At 36.2% G+C, this 20,525-nt stretch overlaps 1 protein-coding gene across 1 annotated transcript in view; it reads right to left on the minus strand.

Moving 5' to 3' along the window:
- The window catches only part of slc35f1 (solute carrier family 35 member F1), a 92,298-nt gene that overhangs the window by 71,060 nt on the left and 713 nt on the right, over window positions 1-20,525 (minus strand). The window lies entirely within an intron of this gene.

Consider the following 20,525-nt stretch of genomic DNA (forward strand, 5'->3'; position numbering starts at 1 on the left):
ACCCTATTGACTTAAATGGGGCAAGTTTTAAACCTGCTTTTAGCCTCTTAACATCCTTGATGTGTCATTACAAGTGCCCAGCCATTGTGAGTGATTCCTTCAGAGTGAACACGGGTGAATCTGACTGCAGTAGACGTGAAAAATATGAATAAAAGGGATGTTAATTCAGCCAGCGCACATACCTGTATTTACATCCTGTTTTCGGTCGAAGTCCACAGTAGTCGCAGTAGGAATCACTCAACATGGCTGGGCACTTGTAATAACACATCAAGGATGTTAAGAGGCTAAAAGCAGGTTTAAAACTTGCCCCATTGAAGTCAACAGGGTGCAAATTTTAAACAGAGGATAACACGGTGTAGGCAACACCGATTTTTGTCGTTTTTCTCTGTACTGACAGCACTCCAAATTTACAAAAAAATTAGCTCAATGTTAAAATTGACCGGAGTTCTCCTTTAATCCCTCCCTACTCTAGCTTGTATTATCCTAAATGATGCCTGAAACTTTGTATTACTAGCACTTCTCGTGTATTGCCTCTTTAATTGTAAGGTGCTTTGGACAAAAGCATCTGCTAAATGAATAAATGTAAAAGTTACCCTAAACATAATGCATAAATGCATGCTTCGAAAATTCAGTGCAATTAGTATTCCTTGTCAGTTTTGACATACTATTTTTAACTTACTATGATTTGAGACATAATGATCCTTATCTTGCATACTATAACATACAGATAGCCTAGTTTGCAAATTGGAATGCAGTCACTGTTTCAAAGAAGACGGACATTGGCAGGCACTCTTAAAACAAAAGTTAAATCATAATGAGCTTCACATCAGCCTGATGGGAAAAAGATGGTTAAAGCATGAGACTTGAAGTATAATGGGATGCCGCAGTGCTTCATCAAACTTAATTAGAGGTCTAAAAGACAGCAATACTTGGCTGCGAACCAAGATGAGGTGTCATGACCAAGAGCAGAAGACAGCAGACAAGCACATAAAACTTTTATTCAACCATTAACGTACGTCCCGCAGAGATGCCTGTCAAATGGCACAAAAAATTACTAGTGATCACAGCTTCGTTGTCAATCAGAAACCTTTAGCAAGCAGCACGACTACTTAATTGGTACCATCACATGACATACTGATGAATACAAGTGACATTGTACAACTAGGAATTGTTTAGCAGTTGCATTATGCAGATTCATCAAATTCAAACTTGTAAATTAGCTGACACTTTCATCAACTTTTAGTTTATGCATTACTGGAACAAAACTCTTGAAGTAACTTTCATAGTGCTCATGATTTTGAGACAGGATAGTGAAAAGTGACAAAAGTACATTCTTCAAAACTTTTCCAATAAAGAAACCAAACCATATGGGTTTGGAATTACATGAGCGTGAGTAAATAATGACATTTTTCATTTTTAAGGTGAAATGTTTTTCCAATCATACGAGTTTGGAATCACATAAGCGTCAGTAAATAATGACAGATTGTTCATTTTTATGTGAATCATTTCTTCAATCTGTTCATACTGATTAGGTTTGAATATGATTACTACCTAAATTAGCATGGAAATCCCAGCAATTACCTTAAAGATTAGCATCATCATGACCTAATTAATTATACATTCACTATCTGCAACAGACACTATAATTTACTAATCAAATAGATGTTCATTAGTGAGTGACATCATTCTTTCAAAGCGAATGCAGAAACACCAGCGGGGTTCTCCATGTGAAGTAGAGGTCTGTACTACTAATGAACATCATACAAATAAAACTTAATGATAAATGCCCCTAAAAACACATAAGGCTTGATGGAAAGGTTAATGAGAAACATCCAAGACAAATCAGTGACTGACTAAATGCACAGTTCTATCAAAATCAGCCAAATAGAGGTTTGGAACAACTTGAGGGTGAGTAATAATGACCGAATTTTCATTTTTGGGTGAACTATCCCTTTAATTACAATATAATGAAATAACTGTTTGCTTATTTGTTTTATATAATGTAGATATGTGTTCATTTGTATGTTATTTTCTGTTAAAAACCAATAAACATTCCATTTAAAAGAAATGATCAAATGTAGGCTACACATCCAAATCAAGAGGAGTACTGCAAAAATCAGCCAAATAGAGCTGCACATTTTTTTCTTTTAATAATGTAACCGTGATTATTAATGGGATAGTTCACCCAAAAATGAAAATTCTGTCATCATTTACTCACCCTCAAGTTGTTCCAAACCTGTATGACTTTCCTTCTTCTGCTGAACAAACACAAAAGAAAATATTTTGAAGAATGTCTGAAACCAAACAGTTGCTGAGCCCCATTGACTTCCATAGTATGTATTAAAAAAAAAAAATACTATGGAAGTCATTGGTCATAGTCAACTGTTAGGTTTTTAGACATTCTTTAAAGTATCTTCTTTAGATAGAAATAAAGAAAGTCATACTGGTTTGGAACAACTTGAGGGTGAGTAATAATGACCGAATTTTCATTTTTGGGTGAACTATCCCTTTAATTACAATATAATGAAATAACTGTTTGCTTATTTGTTTTATATAATGTAGATATGTGTTCATTTGTATGTTATTTTCTGTTAAAAACCAATAAACATTCCATTTAAAAGAAATGATCAAATGTAGGCTACACATCCAAATCAAGAAGAGCACTGCATAAATCTCATTGGCCTTGGTCCAGCAATGAAAACAGTGGTGCAAAAAATGTATGACACAAGTAGATTCAAAATGATACAATTACACTTTTCTTGATTACTTAATTGGGTCGAATCGGCTGTCACAAAGGTACAATTGAGATCAAAACCGTCAGGCACTAAAGAATTCAGTAACAATTTAGTTTAGAGTCCAATTCTCACTATTAACTAGTTGCTTATTAACATGCATATTACTAGGATATTGGCTGTTTACTTATAAAGCACATATTAATGCCTTATTCTGCATGACCATATTCTACATCTCTTAATCAGACCCAATACCTAAACTAAACAATTTACAAACTATTAAGCAGTAATTAGGAGATTATTAAGGCAAAAGTCATAGTTAATAGTTCATTTTTAGTGAGAATTGTACCCTAGTATAAAGTGTGACCAAGAATTCAATACAATTCAATCGTTCTGTAGGGTGCATCCTCTCCAACCCTCTCTAAAAGACGAGTAATTATGATAAGACAACCCTTCTGAAAAGAAAGATTGAGAATCTCTGTACGCGAATGAACAAAAGTGATGCTCCAGAATTTCTGCGGCTTCATTTCTTATTGTCATAGAGAAAGAAGCTGCTCCTAGCTGACAAGAATATCGATGAGCACGATGGATACATCCTAACCTCAAATCTATTTCACAAGACACTAAATCGCAAACCTTATTTCATCTTTTTGTGAAATATAATCCAAGATGTTCATTCTCTGAATAATTTACCTGCTCTTACAAGGTAATAAGGAGTTACTCAGGCATACCGCTCTCATGAATTATTCAAATCAACCGTATAGTTCTCATCTAAGAGAAGGGTGGCCTGATTGTACTGTTTTCTAGGCTCAAACTCGACTTACACTGAAATGATATATGCCTTCAGAAAGTTGCATTCAGGTACAATCCTTGCTGACTGGATACAAGCTGCAATCACTGTCCTCTGTTACAGCACATTTCCTGCTTCAGTGGTTCTGTGAAACAGCCTCAGAGAGGGTCATGAGATAAGGAGATCCACACACTCCTTACACATCCAGTCTGCCGCAACGCTTTGCAGTCTCAATGCACACACGCACACCAATTAGTCCATGTGGACACACGCCCACACATAATACATGCTCATGACTGTGCACACATAAAACAGTTCACTCACAAATGAATAGTCTATCATTATTCACTCATGTTGTTGCAAACCTGCATGTCATTCATTTTTAAATGTGTAGCAAAGAGATAAATGTAAATAATTGTTATAAAGCTCACATCATTACAGTTTATGTCTTAATGTCCAATCTATGTCAAGATTAATATATGTGTGTGTGTGTGTGTGTGTGTGTGTGTGTGTGTGTGTGTGTGTGTGTGTGTGTGTGTGTGTGTGTGTGTGTGTGTGTGTGTGTGTGTGTGTGTGTGTGTGTGTGTGTGTGTGTGTGTGTGTGTGTGTGTCACGAACTGCTCCGAGACATGAAAGTTAAATCCAAACGCAGCTTTAATAAAGGCCCAATCCAGACACGTAATCCAATATACAAGCAATAGGTCAAAACACAGGTAGGCCGTCCAAACAAAGAAATAAACAAACAAAACAGGCAGGGGTCAGAGGCAAAAGAGTAATCCACGGAACAGGCAAGAAATCCAAAAACCAAGAGACATGAAACCAGGGAAAACGCTCGGAAATGCAGTGCAACAACATACAAAAACTTCGCAGTGAGTGATGGGGTGAACCAGGCTATATGGGGTGAACTAAACAAGATAATGAGTTACAGGTGAATGTGATAATGAGTGCTGATGAGTCCAGGCAGAGAATAATGGGAGATGTAGTCTGTGAGTGAACATGAAAGTCTGGTGTGGAGTGCCTTCTGGTGGCTCTCATGGGCACTCCAGCTGGTGACCGTTACAGTGTGTGTGTGTGTGTGTGTGTGTGTGTGTGTGTGTGTGTGTACACACATAAACATGTTGTAACTCATTATATATATATATATATATATATATATATATATATATATATATATATATATATATATATATATGTATATATATGATATTTCACACTATTACAGTTTTTGCTGTATTTTTGATTGAATAAATGTAGCCTAGCTGAAATGACCCCAAACTTTTGAATGAATGAATGAATAAATGAACCATTCAATCAAACACAAGTGATCAGTTGACTTAACTTAAAAAAGTGAGGAAACCCATTGTCTTAAAATTAAGTAAATAACCTAGTAACCTAATTATAAAAAAAATAAGTTACGTGAACTTGACAATTCCACATAACGTAATTTTTTCAATTGCGCATGAAGTTTATTTACTTAATTTTAAGGCAACAGGTTTCCTCACTTTTTTAAGTTAAGTTAGCTGATCACTTACAGAGAACAATTAATTTAAAAAAGCAATGATTAAAAAAATTACATATAAAAGTAGTTCAGTCGAAAACTACAGTAGCTTTACAATAGGTTTCTGTAATTTTTGTGCCACTACCAGCACTAGTCATCTGGTAAACTGGGATAGAAGAAGATTTTTAACATTAAAAAACTTTATCTCTATTGAACACCCAGTATAATCAAGCAGGCCAAAGGACAGCCACCCTATTTAACTGGCCTTGCAGCTCAATTCTCCAAAGAAAGCCTTGCAGACTACTGATGCTGATAGGTGAGGTTGCATTATTTATCAAAAACACCAACAAATGAAAAAGCCAGAGAGGGGGCGGTGAAGCTGGAGTTGCGTCAACTCAGATGGGAATTATACGGCCGCAGGTCATCCAGCAGCCCAGGGATAATCATTCATCTCTGTAGCAGGCTTTGGAGTGCAGCCACTTTACCATCTCCAAAGGGGCATCAGCCAGCGGGAGCCACGGCCGGAGAATCGACCAGCAGTTCTCCGCTCTGGCGGGAGTACTATTGAAGATGAAGCAGAAAGGAGGGAACGCATGCTGAGAAGTGCACAGCCCTTGGCATTTTGTCAAAATAACTGAATTTGCAACCAAGAAAATGTCTCTAATAAAAACTCCTGATAGGATGTGTACAAGCTAAAAACATTTTTTTACTTAATCTAAGTTAGCAGAACCTTTGAAAACCAGCGAGTTAACACATATATCAATCATCCCCCTAAGAAGGCAGCAAATTTATGAGGTAGGGAAAAAAAGACAACCATTTCATCAGTCTTCCAGCGAAGAAATCTGCCAACATTTCCTACAAGCAACAACACTTTCATCAAACAGGAAGTTACAATCCAAGGCAAAGGATGCATCCATGATCAGTGACTCCATGCATGATAAACACACAGTTGTCAGGCCAAACACACCGGCTTTGAGCCTAAACAAACCCTGCAGTCCTTCAATATCCCATCATTCCATATCTGGCACTGAGCTGTCAGATGTGAAAAGGCGTCTATGCTGGCAGAGACCTTCATCTCTCTACCTGCTACAACAGTTGCATATTTAATCCAAACACAAGCATTTCCTTCAGCGGCTACAACACACACAATTCCACAACGGCACGTCAGGAAAACTGCATTTATATTGCTGAAATATACACTGCTTTGATTTATGCAAATCATGACGTATTTGATGATGGCATTTTATAATCTCCAAACTACATCACAATTTATATGTTGATGAAATGAATGTTTTTAAGATAATAGCAATTAATATACTGTATACATATACGCAGAACTGCATCAATAACCTCAATTTTTAAAGGTATAATGCATACATTTTTCCTATCCCATCTTAATATGCAAAGTCAGTTATAAGCCATTCATAGGCTGTTTCTACCAATAGCGTGAGTTTGGGATCCCTGAATGTTCTCCGGCCTAAAAATATGCATAACTGATGGGTCTTATGTGCGATGACATCCTCTTCCTCACATACACAGAATCTCTCTTTGTTCCCACATTCATGACCCCACAAGGAGAGGGCTGATATTTCACAGGATCGCTTCCTCACAAACACGTCTATTCATGAACCATGTGCGCAGCATGTCTAAACGGAACAAGCCCTTACTGAACAAGCCTGAGAGGGTGAGGGGCGAAAGCCGCTTCATTTAACAATTTCGTTCTTTAAAGGTCAAGTGTGAATTTCTGCGCTTTTTAGCATTGCCAAATGGAACTGCAAAAAGAATTACTGTTTTCAAACAGGTTTCCCACTATTAATCAAATTAATCAGCCCAAATTCAATGAACTGAGCCAATGTTTATGCAAATCAACCAAAGAATGGCTTATAGTTATAGTCGCCTCAACATATTAATGCCAGACACTACAGACAAAACAAATGTTTACAGTATTTTGCTTCCATAACATGTCTTCTTTCAGACTAGTAGAAAACATCCAAAATACACTTTTAAGTGTTTATTATATTACACTTTATCTATTTGCATTTGCATATTTCAAACACATTACATATTTTTAATGGCTGTTTCCTCAAAATGAGTTATTTTCTCATGCACTGAGCAACAAATCTCTACTTAACAGTTTTATTCTGAAGGTTTTGACAATGAATATTCAAACATTTATTATGAAAATATGATAAATCATTTTATAACATTTGTATAACATTTTATTCCTAAAAACATGGTGAAGTTGTCTGGCTGTTGATAATCATTTCTGATTTATGGAGATATCCCAAAAAAATCCCCTCTGTAAAAACCTTGAACTGTCATATGTCAAGAAAATGAAACAAGCTTTATCCAATGTTCAGATTTCTGTTCTGGAAATGTATGCAAATTAGTGCATATTTAATTAAATAGTGCTGTATTTGAAAACTTAACATTAAAATATAACATTTCAGAAAACTTGTAATACAAAACAATTGTTTTAATGTACTGTGATTAATCAATTAGGGAAGTATCATATTTATTAGTTGAAAGTTCTTACTCTATTCAGCTGGAGGTAAAGTATTTTAACATTGAAAAAGTTATATTTCAGCTTAAACAAAATTTGGGCCACATTACATTTCTTGATAAATGTCTCTGGTCTCTAACCTTATTCATGAAAAATAATGATGCGCATTATTCTATAATACAGTCATAATATTTCATTTAAATATATTTTCCACAACTCTAACTTTCAGCTCACATAATCAAGGATGCATGGGCAAGAAAAAATATTAACCAATCATTTTATAGCCTGTTCACCTCGTTCTGAGCCAGTCAAATCCCAATAAATAGTAATATATATAGTTAATAATTTAAAAGACACTTTTAACCGAACAAATGCAAGCAATTTGTCATAACAAACCTTACTTATAGTATAATCAGCCAAATTTGAAGACAGATTGGTACACAGCTGAAGCACAATTCGAACATCACTTTTTCTTACTTTCTCTTCAGCCCTTTTCTTCTCTTTTCCCCAGCTTTCTAGTTTTCAGTCTTATTCTCTTAATCTGTGCCTTCAGGGACTGTTTCACATTTACTCCTGAGAGCAGATGAAGGTCTTTAGCTGTGGCTCCTGAAGCCTGACCCAGTTAGTCAAGCCTAAACCACATTAACCAGTGATGGGAGTATATGAACCCATTCCATCAGAGGAATCAGGGCTAAGGAGAAAACCACAGAAGAATAATAATGTAGTTTAAGGTTTGCCAGGTGGGCTAATGAGTTCCCACAAGTCAATGATCCGACCCCCTGCTTCTGCCCAGAAATCCCCGTTCATCAGTGAAGCCACGTTCACGGCCCTGCTCTGCTTAGCTTAGCTTTGCTGCTCTGCTGGGACGCGACTAGCAGAGTCTGGAGCGCACACCGTGCATGCTAAAAGGTGTCTGCGCATGCTAAGTGCATCTTGGGAAAACTCTCAGGGATGATACAGAATCAAAAAATGACAAAGAGCAGTATGCATAGAAAAGCTCCTCAGGTCTTTCAGTGCATGACATGATATAAGTGATGTAAGCATGTGAGATCTAGTTAACCCTAGAAACAAGCCACTTGTTGAGACTAACACAGGTACTGGTTTCCAGTAACAAGCAATTTGACAAGCAAAAGGCGACATGACAGTAGCAATTAACAGTCAGAAAATGATTGATGTTTGATATACACTATTATATAAATAGATTTTTAAAATAGATTTCAAATATATTAAATAAAAAAAATATTAATAACAAATATATTAAATAACAGTTTTAAATATATTTTAAACATATTACTTATAGGTAACACTTTACAATAAGGTTAATTACTGTAGTTAACATTCACTAATACATTGTGAAAATCAAAAGTTGTATTGTAATTGCACAGTGAACTAACATGAACAAAAAATGTACAACTTTATTTTTATTAACTAACATTAATAAATACCGTAAAAAATTTATTGCTCATTGTTAGTTCATGTTAGTTAACACAACTAATGTTAACAAATGAGACCTTATTGTAGTGTTACCTATTTATAATACAATTTAAATATATGAAATAATATATAATATTACGCTATGTATTGACAACATGCCAAATTACTTCCCAAATAAAGAGTATTATTAAATCAATTTAAAATTTCTTCTTTTTTTTTTTTTTTGGCAGTCAAATGAGTCAAAATAAAGCTGTTGGCGTTTTCATTTTCTGGTTCATTTGTTGCACTGGGAATGGGAGTTTAAGCACATTGCATTGTGGGATATATTATTATGTGCAGTGTTCTTGGTTATACTGCACGATTTGCCATCCGACACATGCATACAGAAAATTTACATTCTATGCACAATATGCATATATCATGTATAAATCGTAAGATTAATACACTAGCATGCAATAGTCTTAAAATAAAAAATACGTCAGCTTTTAGCACTTAATGCTTTATTATATACAGCGCTGCATATAGTATATTTTAAAATATCAAGGACATTAAATAGACCTAAGGATTTTATTCAAAAATACAGTCATTTGTCAGAATAACACTCCACTGGCTTCAACTTGACATTGAAAAGATGGAGCGGAAAAGCATTTTCTGTTCTTCCAGTGTGATCGTCTAGTCTGCACGACCACTGGAGGTGTGGAGAAAATGTTCAAACAGCCCCAGTGCGATCAATGCCTTGATTATGTGCGGATGCTCCTCGCCTTACATCACTCCTTGGCAGTCATGAAGACACCGCTAAATGGGCGAACAGGGCCGGAAAATTGGACTCCTGCCATCTTCAGCGACACATCCTCTCTGTAATGACCTTTGACTCTGATCTCAGAATTTCCTGGCAGACTGGACTTGACGGGGTGTTTTTAAAGCTGACGGAAATGCTCAAATGTTTCTGGCATAAAAATCTTTATTCTCATCCAATATCAGTATGTGCATGGGTGTTTCTTCAACTTTGGCCACTTTTGGCCTTTTAGAAAGGAAATCTTCTCATACATTAAAAAAGCTCAGATTTTTGTCATTTGTCCACTTACAATGTGTAACTGTGGACATACATACATAATTTCCACCATATCTCAAATGTATCATATACAAATCATGTTCATATTGTGGTGGAAATTATATTTTAAATAATGTTTTTAATAAAATGGCCAACAATTTTGCCTTGCTCATAGCTAGCATTACTGTATATGTATGCTGAAACACACAATTTAATCATAGTTTAATACTTTTTAAAGTGATAATTTAAAGCATAATATGACAACATTACTGTCTGATTGGAAATGACGCACAATATATTCAGTTCACAAGTGATAACAAAAAATGTATATAAATCATTCCCACACAATAAACAAATCATAAAAATAGATATTTAAATTTAGTTTAGTTTATCACAATTTGTATTTATAAAAAAAAAACATTTAAATTACAAAATGTTGTATATGATTTATTTTCATATATTAAGATTGAAAGTCTGTGTCTGGAACAAGTGTAAAAAAATAATAATAATCTAAAATAAATATCAACCCTGGGACTTAAAAGTACCTGTAGTTGAAGAAACATCCTCATAGCTGGGCATTAACACATTCGAGTATCAGTAAACCACTCAGAATTTGATTTTACAGATGCCTTATTGCATTGACAGTGTGCCATCTGACACTTAGATTTTATCCGTGGCGGATATTGACTAATGGCACTGAAATGTCTTAGTCATAATGTCTGTTTATTGGACACTAGGGGACAGGAAATGGAGACTGCGTTCCATTTAAGCAGCAGGAAATGAACATGAAATCCTTGTGTCAAGACAAACAGGGATGGTCCAGCCCTTTCATTAACCCCTAAGACATGATAAATCACTGAGTCTTTCCTTCCCTCTTTAATCTTTAAGAGGTGTAGTTTCTGAGGCTCTGCTATTCAATCTTGAAATTACCATATAACTACTTTATGATAAAAATAAATACAAATAAAAAACATTTTCTGGACACAGAGTGCAATGTGCTCTGATTGATCGGTTGGACCAGTGTGTTGTGATTGGTCATTACTTCGAGTGTGTTTCGGAAATGTCATGCCGCTTACCATAACTGCGAGTTTCAACACACTACTAATGCAACTCAACCAGGCCTCACTGGTTTTGTGCGTGCCTCATTATTTAAATGAGGAATATTGCGACATGTACCTTCCCAGAAGAAAACTCAAGGCTATAATCAAGGCACTCATACTCGAACAGTAAATTTAAAAATATATAATAGGCACACCTTAATTTTTCCACTTAAGTCAGGTTATAATGTGCAATTTTGTTGTTCCAAAAACCATAACAGGTGTATGTACCATTAAGAGGTCTATGCAAAAACTCTTTTCCCACCTCTTAGCGAAACCTGTTGTACATTGTGACAGGTTCACAAAACAATCTGTGCTAAAAATGTGCTACACAAACTGCAAAAATCAGACCAGACAGTTATCACTGACATGTGGGCAATTATGTGCTAATGTCATTTCAATAAGTGGTCTTGGGGAGTCGTCAGTTCTGAAAGATAAAGGGAATAGTTCAACCTAAAATGAAAATTAAGTCATCATTTAGTCACCCTGGTGTTGGTCTAACTCTGTATGCCCTTCTTAATTTTATGGACCACAAAAGAAGATTTTTTTAATTTTAAAAAATTACCGCTCACGATCATGAATAGCTTTTTAAAAAAGGAGCGGAAGCATCACAGTAAGATCCCACGTGACACATTGTAACGGATCCACTGGGGGTAAGTAGTAGAGAACCCAAGGGCAGTATTTATTTAAACAAAACAAGATTAAACATGACATGGACATGGACATGGACATGGACATGGACATGGACATGGACATGGACATGGACATGGACATGGACATGGACATGGACATGGACAACAACAGTGGTCACAGGAAACAATACTTTACAAAACACATGGCAAACATGAGGGCTTAAATACACAAGACTAATGACCTGACAAGGGACACCTGTGAACAATGAAACAATGAACCAATGACAACATAACACATCAGACAAGGGAACACATGGCAGGATCACATGACTTTGAACAGGGGATCACGACAGACATTAAAACATGATAAAAGACATGAAACGTGACTAAGACGAGACCAAATCGTGACACACATGCCATCTATTCTAAGTGTTCTGTGGGTGCACAATATGAAATTTGATGTATTATTTAATGAAAATCCTGACCTGTGCACAGCTATGCGACAGTGTATGCAACATGAAAAGAAAGTTCTTCTTTTGTGGTCCATAAAGCCTTACAACAACACCAGAGTGAGTAAATGATTGTTTATTATTTAAATTATATAATAATGTTAATTTCAGTGTGAACTTTAAGCTATAGTACACTGAAGTTTTATTTGCATTAAAGCGGACATATAATGAGGAATCAAATATCCCTTGATCTTTTTCAAAGTAAAATTTTAGATGCACAATTTTACCATGAATTTTCCCTCTAAGTATCAGACTCCACCATAAAACTGCAGCTCCAGTGCACTGAAATAACTCAAGTCACCAGACAGGACAGTTCAAGTGGTTTCTAGTAGAAGGAAGTGTTGCATGACAAACATTCAAGCTTTTTGTACCACTCGAGTCACGGTGATGAAAAGTGGCTGTCAGTGTAGATTATGACCAGCTTTTAAAACTGACAAGATGCGTACAGATGCGGCAGCTCTGTCACTGACCCCTTATGAAAAAATCCATGTGAAAAAATCACATTTTTCCCTCCTTTTTTGTAGATCTGCCACAGAGAACTAAAAGAGCTTCATTAATTTAACTGGCAAAGAGGTCTGTCACTCACAACAAAGGCCATAACATAGAACTATTAAAGGTACAATACCATTTAAAAAATTGGGTTGGGTTAGATTTGTTTGTTTTTTTATTGTTTTTGAAAGAAGTCTCTTATGTTCAAGGCTGCATTTATTTGATCAAAAATTCAACAAGAATATATTATGAAAATGTATTCCTGTGATGCAAAGCTGAATTTTAAGTCTCATTTCTAATATGCGGATTTGATGCTCAAGAAACATTTTATCATTATCAACGTTGAAAACAGTTGTGCTGCTTTATATTTTTGTGGAAAACATGATGCATCATTTTTCAGAAATCATTCATGCATAGAAAGTTCAATAGAACAACATTTATTTGAAATAGAAATTTGTGTAATGTTATAATTCAGTCACTACTGATCATTTTAATGCATCCTTGGTGAATAAAAGTAGGGATATATCGATATGAATTTTTTTTCTGATACCGATAAACGATAATTCTTTGTATTTGAAAGCCGATAACCGATATATTGGCCGATAAATCTAAATCCAAATCCAAATTTTTATCGAATTTTTAAGAGCCTGATTAAAAAAACAAAAGTCTCACAATTAAAAGCTATAATCCAAGCACACAATTATAATGTTCTCATTATAATTTCATGTAGCTTATATGATAGACTTGCACTGCACTTAACCATATTTTCCTTTTTGAAGTGATTTCAATCATATTTCAAGCAATCCAAAACCATCATGGCGAACAGTGTGCATCTGAAGTGTCTCAGCTGAAGGAAATAATCCATTATTTATTGGCTTTAGGATATCGGCCAAATTATCTTATCAGTCTGATAACGATAACATTTAAAAATGAACATATATTGGCCGATACCGATATGGTGGCCGGTATATCGTGCATCATTAAATAAAAGTATTCATTTATTTATAAAAAAAATGACTGGCCCTAAACTTTTACACTATAGTGTACAGTGGCAAAAACAGTCTGAAAAATGGAAATATTTGATTATAGGAGCAAGAAATATTATAAACTCAGGTTCTATGAAAAGTGTACATATCCCCTTTGAGGCCTGAGGGTGCCATTGTTTTTGAGCTGAGGAATATGAGTGGAATTTTCAAGATGAAGCACACTAAGATTATCTATCCTCCCTATCAAAGCACCTGCTTTCCAGTGGCCCATGCGGAGACAAATTGAATCCTGGCCGTCCTTCATTCACCGGCAGACTGACACACAGGGCGTCACTCCTGAATTCACCTCGATTAATCATGTTTCACTGGAGGGAATCAGACGTCAAGTGAATGATGATATTTGACTTTGCTGCAATGCTGTGAGGGGCAATTAATTGAGGGAAAATAATTTTTTTTTCTGTTATCTTCAATTTGGCCATATATTGTCAAAAGCCAGCTTCCCCGTCACCTCTATGCACAATCAGAATAGATCCAAGAATGATCCACATGTCTGGGCAAAGCATCTAACACTCATCACTGACACACACTCACACATAACTTCAGCGCTCCAAAAGATTTATTGGAGAAACCAACTGCTGAGTTTGGAAATGGCAAAATTTTCAGACATTTTCCACTCTCCTGAGCTGATGTGTGATATTTCTTTATTCTTAGACCACTCACAAACCCATAAATATCTATGCTGTTCTGGTGAACTTGATTTCACCAGGTAAAACATGTTCCTTGATCAACATCTTTGTTGATCCTGGAACAACATTCTAATCAACCAATCAGATTTGAGGGGCAAGTTTACAGTTTTTACAGTTGTCAAGTTTAGGCTTACAACCAGGTTTAGGTGCTTCTACATCAGTTTTATTCAGCTGTCATTTCCCTCTGATTTTAGAGAAAAGTTATGGATAGGGTTAGGTTTAAGGGATAGGGATATGGTTAGGACCACATTTTCAGACAGGAATGTTGTTTCAGGGTCAACAAAATAATGATCCAGGAACATGTATTACTTGACAAAATTACTGTAACCCCCCTCTTCGGTATCTATTCTGTTAAGGGAATGTAATTAAAGACATTGAAACATTTTAAATAAACATTTTAAGAAACGTTTACTTTTTTGCACATTTCTTTATTAGATTTTTAAAAATATTATTTAATTTTACAGACCCCAAGTTTTTTAATGGTAATGTTTATATATACACTCTGAAGACTGGATTAATTCAGCTTTCAAAATACTTCGCCATAACACAAATAAAATAACATATTAAAATGTTTAAATATATCAAAAACTCTAATTGTATTACAATATATTAAAAACAGTGAATAGTGATGTACTGTAGATCATGCATTGGTGTTCACTGTACATTTTGATTTATGCTGTGAAATATCCATACAAAATATTAGATATGTTCACACAAACCTAACATTTGGCTTCACAAATCTTCACAAATTCACAAATACAGCACATACTTTTATGATTCTATAGTGCTTTTGTGTCCTTTTTGTAGCTTCAACATCCTCAATCCTCATTATAATAGCATAGAAAAGAATAACTAAATCATTCAAAATTTCTCCATTTGTGTTCGAGAAGGAAAATAATAAAGATTTGCACAACATTAAGCGTAGCGTCAGTTCTGGCAGGTCAGGTTAGTCAAGCTTGCGTCAGCTGACTCTCAGCTGATCCACGTCTACCTATAGGAATACGACGCCTATCACTGTATACATGTATAAGCTCCTTCAGTATTATCAGCAGCTATTGCGTTTCTCAGGAGCGAATTACCCTCCTCCATCCCCAGCTCCTCCTCTCGTCAGTCAGTATGGCATTCTGATTCCCCTTGAATCAGAATCAATTCTCGAATTATGTTGTACTTTAAAATCTTGAATTAATGATATCTGCAATACATTCATGTTGGTTCCGTTCTGTTAACCCAAAGGGGGGTTATTGCTGCTCTCCCTGCTCTTAGCTCTGCATGGATGCGCAGGGAGTTCTTGCCCAGAACAGAACCATACCGCCAATCCTAACTGTATGCTAATTGTCAATCGTATTTGACGATAGTGGTCCTGACAGAAATGAGAGTGAGTAAATGATCACATATGAAAACATAATTATTATCAGTACAGAATCATACTAAATACATTTTAATGCAGCACTTCATCCTCCTTGCCAAAAAGTGAAATAAAGACATTAAAGTGCATGGAGGAAAGAGTAGAAAGAGGGTCCAGCTAAGCCAAAATAAAGCCGATTAAGATGCCTGGATTAAATTGCTCATAACTGTTCCACAAAGCAATAAACGGGCATTAAGCTGCGTACAAAACTATGAGGCTCATTATCAGGAGAATTTCGGAACGAAGACTGAATGTTAACTCAATTTTAACAGCTCCTGCCAAGTCAAGCCATGTGAGTTCCTCTGACCTGATTACCACCACATGATTAAACAGCCAATTACATCGTGCCACAAGGCCCCGGAATAGCCATTCTGGGAGCAGAAATCATCAGATCTGCTCCTCTGTTATTCTGAGAGGGTACTTCACGTCTGAGAAATACTGGATCAGTGAGTTCTAAGCCTTAAGCAACATTTCGATAGTTCTATATAAGAAATTGTTGTGTTCCAAAGCTCGCAAATAGAACGTCTTGTTTGTGATTCAATTTTGGAGCTTATCTGATTTGATCTTATCTGATTAATTTATTCTAAATTGTAATTTAGAATCATTTCTTATGAAGATCCAAATTGAAAACTTGGATTCAAAAGGATTCAGCATCTAAATCTTCGCCTCGGAGGGATTAATGGCACATTTCATTTAACATTTCTCATGATTTCAGCTGTTCGGCGAGCAGTAATGGTGCCACAGGAAATGGGAACAAAGTTGCGCTGTTATACCCAGGAAGTCCACGAAGCCATGTGAATAGCTTGGCTGCACCAGAACAATAACATCATCCCACCCCCTCCTCAATGAGCCATGCACATTCCATGTATTATCTCCCCGGTTGCTAAGAAAAGGAGACACTTTCTTCGAGGATTACGTTGCGTCTTAACAACTCTGACAACGTGAAAAACTAGTATGACTAGCAGAATCTGTGGGGTTCAAAGAGGCTGTTTAATTCAAAAAAACATTTTGCACCAAGGATTCTGATTATTTATTTTTCAAGTAACCTACCATGTGGACGCTGTAGACTAGCAGAAAGCATTGCTGTGTGTGTGATCTTCGTTTCAGGAGAACTAATGCTGAGCACACACTAGTACACGATTTTCAAAAGTCTTGACTTGTCTCGTTTTTGGTTTGTTTACATGTATTTGGCCCGTGTTGCATTCATATTTCATCGAACCGCACCAGAGTTCGTTTTTTTCAGCGGTCTTGGTCAGCTTGTTTGGTGCGCACAAGTGTTCGACTGGGAGCATTCACCCTTATTCTAATGAATCGCACTAACAGAGCAATCGCACCAGGGTTCGTTTTAATCGAACCAAACATGGCAAGTATGAACACACCCTAAAACAAGAATTTTTAAACAAAAATGTCGGAGGATCTACGTCATTCGTTGGGTTAGAGGTCACCCTTTCACTGTTTTTTGGCTGAAATACGAAAGTCATATACACCTAGGATGGTTTGAGGGGAGAGTAAATTATGGGAAAATTAACACTGAAAACAAATTAATACAAGCTATTATTTTAGTATTACTGAAGTTAAAAATGTAGCACGGCTGCTGCATTCGACTTAACATTTTACCAAGATGCCCAACCCCTCCAGATGTCACAGAACTCGCTGGGACTGCTGGGTAGATCAATTTCAGAGAAATATAATCCATTGTAAAACATTATCAATTCCCCCCTTAAACAACGTCCATCCATTTGCAAACATTATTAGCTGTAATGCAAGAAAGATATCTTAAGCAAATCTTACTTGCTTTCCATGTGAACCAAATGGGTTTTTCTACAGACTAAATGTAATTAGATTTAGCTTAGCTGTCCTCACTGTCCATGTGTCAGAGAAAATAACTGATCCCCCCCCCCCCCCACACACACACACAAAAAAATCAATTTTTGATTGAGATCACTGTGGACTGGCACAATATTAATCACTGAAACAAAGGATCTGTTTTTCAGCTGAACATTACGCACACACATTTTAAGGTGAGGACAGGAAAACAGCTCTACCGAAGATAATGGAGGACAAACTCCTTTTTAATGCTGCTCCTAACATGCCATGGGGAATTAATAGACGTTGCATATTTTATATCTTATTATGTCACATTGTTTCTGCAGCCCCGTTGCAGACTGTGAAAAGCAGTAACATGGCAGGTTTTACCCTTGATACAAGTTCACACAAAATAAAGGGTGTTATTTTTTGCCATGGAATTATAAATGTAAGAAACATTATGCTGCTCTCACCATGCAACAGGCGCTCTAGACCTCCAAAAAGCATAAAGGATTCACATTTTTGAGTGAACTGTTCCTTTATGTGGTTATTGAATCTAAATGGAAGACAATCAACCAGGGTAAAACAACCTTGACGATTATTAATGCAATCTGAATCTTTCCTCCATTAATGGGCCAATTAAGCTTCATATCGCACTGCTGGTTAATAGGGCATTGCTAGGTTGTTGCTAACGTGTTCGAGGTGGTTAATAAGGCGTTGCTAGGTGGTTGCTAGGGTGTTCGGAGTGCTATGTGGTTTCATACTGGCACCTCTTAGCCTCTATATAATGGTCTATATCTATACTGACAGACATATAGATATATAGATAGATAGATAGATAGATAGATAGATAGATAGATAGATAGATAGATAGATAGATAGATAGATAGATAGATAGATAGATAGTGAACATAAAGTGTGATTTGATCAAAATAACTCTTATCTATCTAAATAAGCCATTTTACTTGAAGCAACACTCTAATCTGTATCACAAATAGTATCGGATAAGTTTCACAGTACATTTTAGTGCATACGTTTAGGGGTATGAGCATTAACAGTAGTGATGTGGCACTAAATATGTTCATTTCTATACAGTGGAATGATGCATCCTACTGGTTAAAATATTCCTCAGTCAGAACAGCCTCACTTTCACCCTAAGAGCAGATTCTACTTTTGGCAGGTTCACAATGGGCACAGAAGCACCCAGTGTGCAACCTGATCTGCCCCTGCACAGATTCCACCTCCTGGGATATTGTTCTGGGAAATAAAGGCAAGTGGTGGGGATAAAAAGGACCAGCAGATGGCAAAGAGAGAGAAAGAGTGGGCCGCCTGACTCATCTGACCTAGGACTACCAGCTGTCATCCTCTCTGCATAACCACACACACAACTGGAGCCAATGAACCCTCCCGTCCGGATACCCTCACACACACAGACACGCAAATTACCAAACACAACAACTCGAACAAGTCAGAGGAACACTCTGACACATTTGAAAGTGGAACGTCCAAATTACGATCGGAAATTAACCAGGGCTTGAGGCAGAAATGCCACCAAAAGTTGTATGGAAATGGGAAATGTACATACATATCGTCACTGTTTGGACTTAAATAGGCAAATAAAAAAAGTCTATGATTGGATCATTATTGCTGTGATTATTATGTTTCTTGTAATGTTATATGTGTAGCTTTTCATTTCTTAAACAACCCACATTATGCTCATATTCCAGTATGACAGTGTCAAGATTCATCAGGCTCAAATTGTGAAAGAATGGTTGGGAGGGAGCATGAAAAATCATTTTCACACATGAATTGGCACCTCTGAGTCCAGACCTTAAATTCATTGAAAATGTATGCACCTCTTGATGGAAATAACATCACATCATTTATCTCCATCAAGAGGTGCATATATTTTTGGTCAAGATCTTGTATTGACAATGTAAGAGTCTAGCACTCTATAAAGTCTACTGAAAAACATCCCAAAGACCCTCAATTAGGGTTAGAAGAACTGTTGCCAAACATAACATGCTAGAAACACAATAATCACAGCAATAATGAGCCAATCATAGATTCGTAAGCATTTGCCTATTTAAATCCAAATAGTGACTATATATATATATAAAGTCACTATTTGGATTTAAATAGGCAAACGAATCTATGATTGGATCAATCAGACTGGATCAATTATTGATGATTGGAATCAATAAGAATTGGATTCAGTGAGACTGCAAACACCATAGTGGTCTGTAATAAATATTCATATTCACACAGTCTTAAATGCAAATTTTGTGCTAGCATGATGGGTTTTGATGGAAAATAATAAAACACTATAAAAAGTAATCAATTGGAAGAGGAATGTTCATTTCTGACATTGGCTCCCACCTAAACTAAACCTGAATTTGGCAACATCAGAACTGGATCAAGATTCGATTTTAGATTTCAAGATAGATAGTTGCTCAGATCAGTTTTATTTGGCCAAATTGTTCTTTTGTTCTGTTTAATTACACAACAGGTTTTCTGTGGCCACAATTGAGCAAGCGTTGTAGAGAGAATTCCTCTGGTGTCTGCGAGCACTTGTGATTGATGGACGCACACATCACAAGACAAAAGAGGCAAAGTGTGCATTTCTCCTCGAGACCTTTCCGTCACCGTGATGAAGTGAATCCTGACTTTTACAAAAAAGACAATCTGTACTGCTCACTGCAAACATGCAGACAGAGGAACAGCTTTGGAAATACATTTTGTAGGAATCAATAAGCAATTACAGTATTTGCCATTAGAACATGAATATTTCATAAATCACTGTCCAACTGAACAGTAAAGATCATGACAAAAGAAAACTGCCCTGCT

Source organism: Squalius cephalus (genome assembly GCF_949319135.1).
Source record: "Squalius cephalus genome assembly, chromosome: 12".
Classification (NCBI taxonomy): domain Eukaryota; kingdom Metazoa; phylum Chordata; class Actinopteri; order Cypriniformes; family Leuciscidae; genus Squalius; species Squalius cephalus.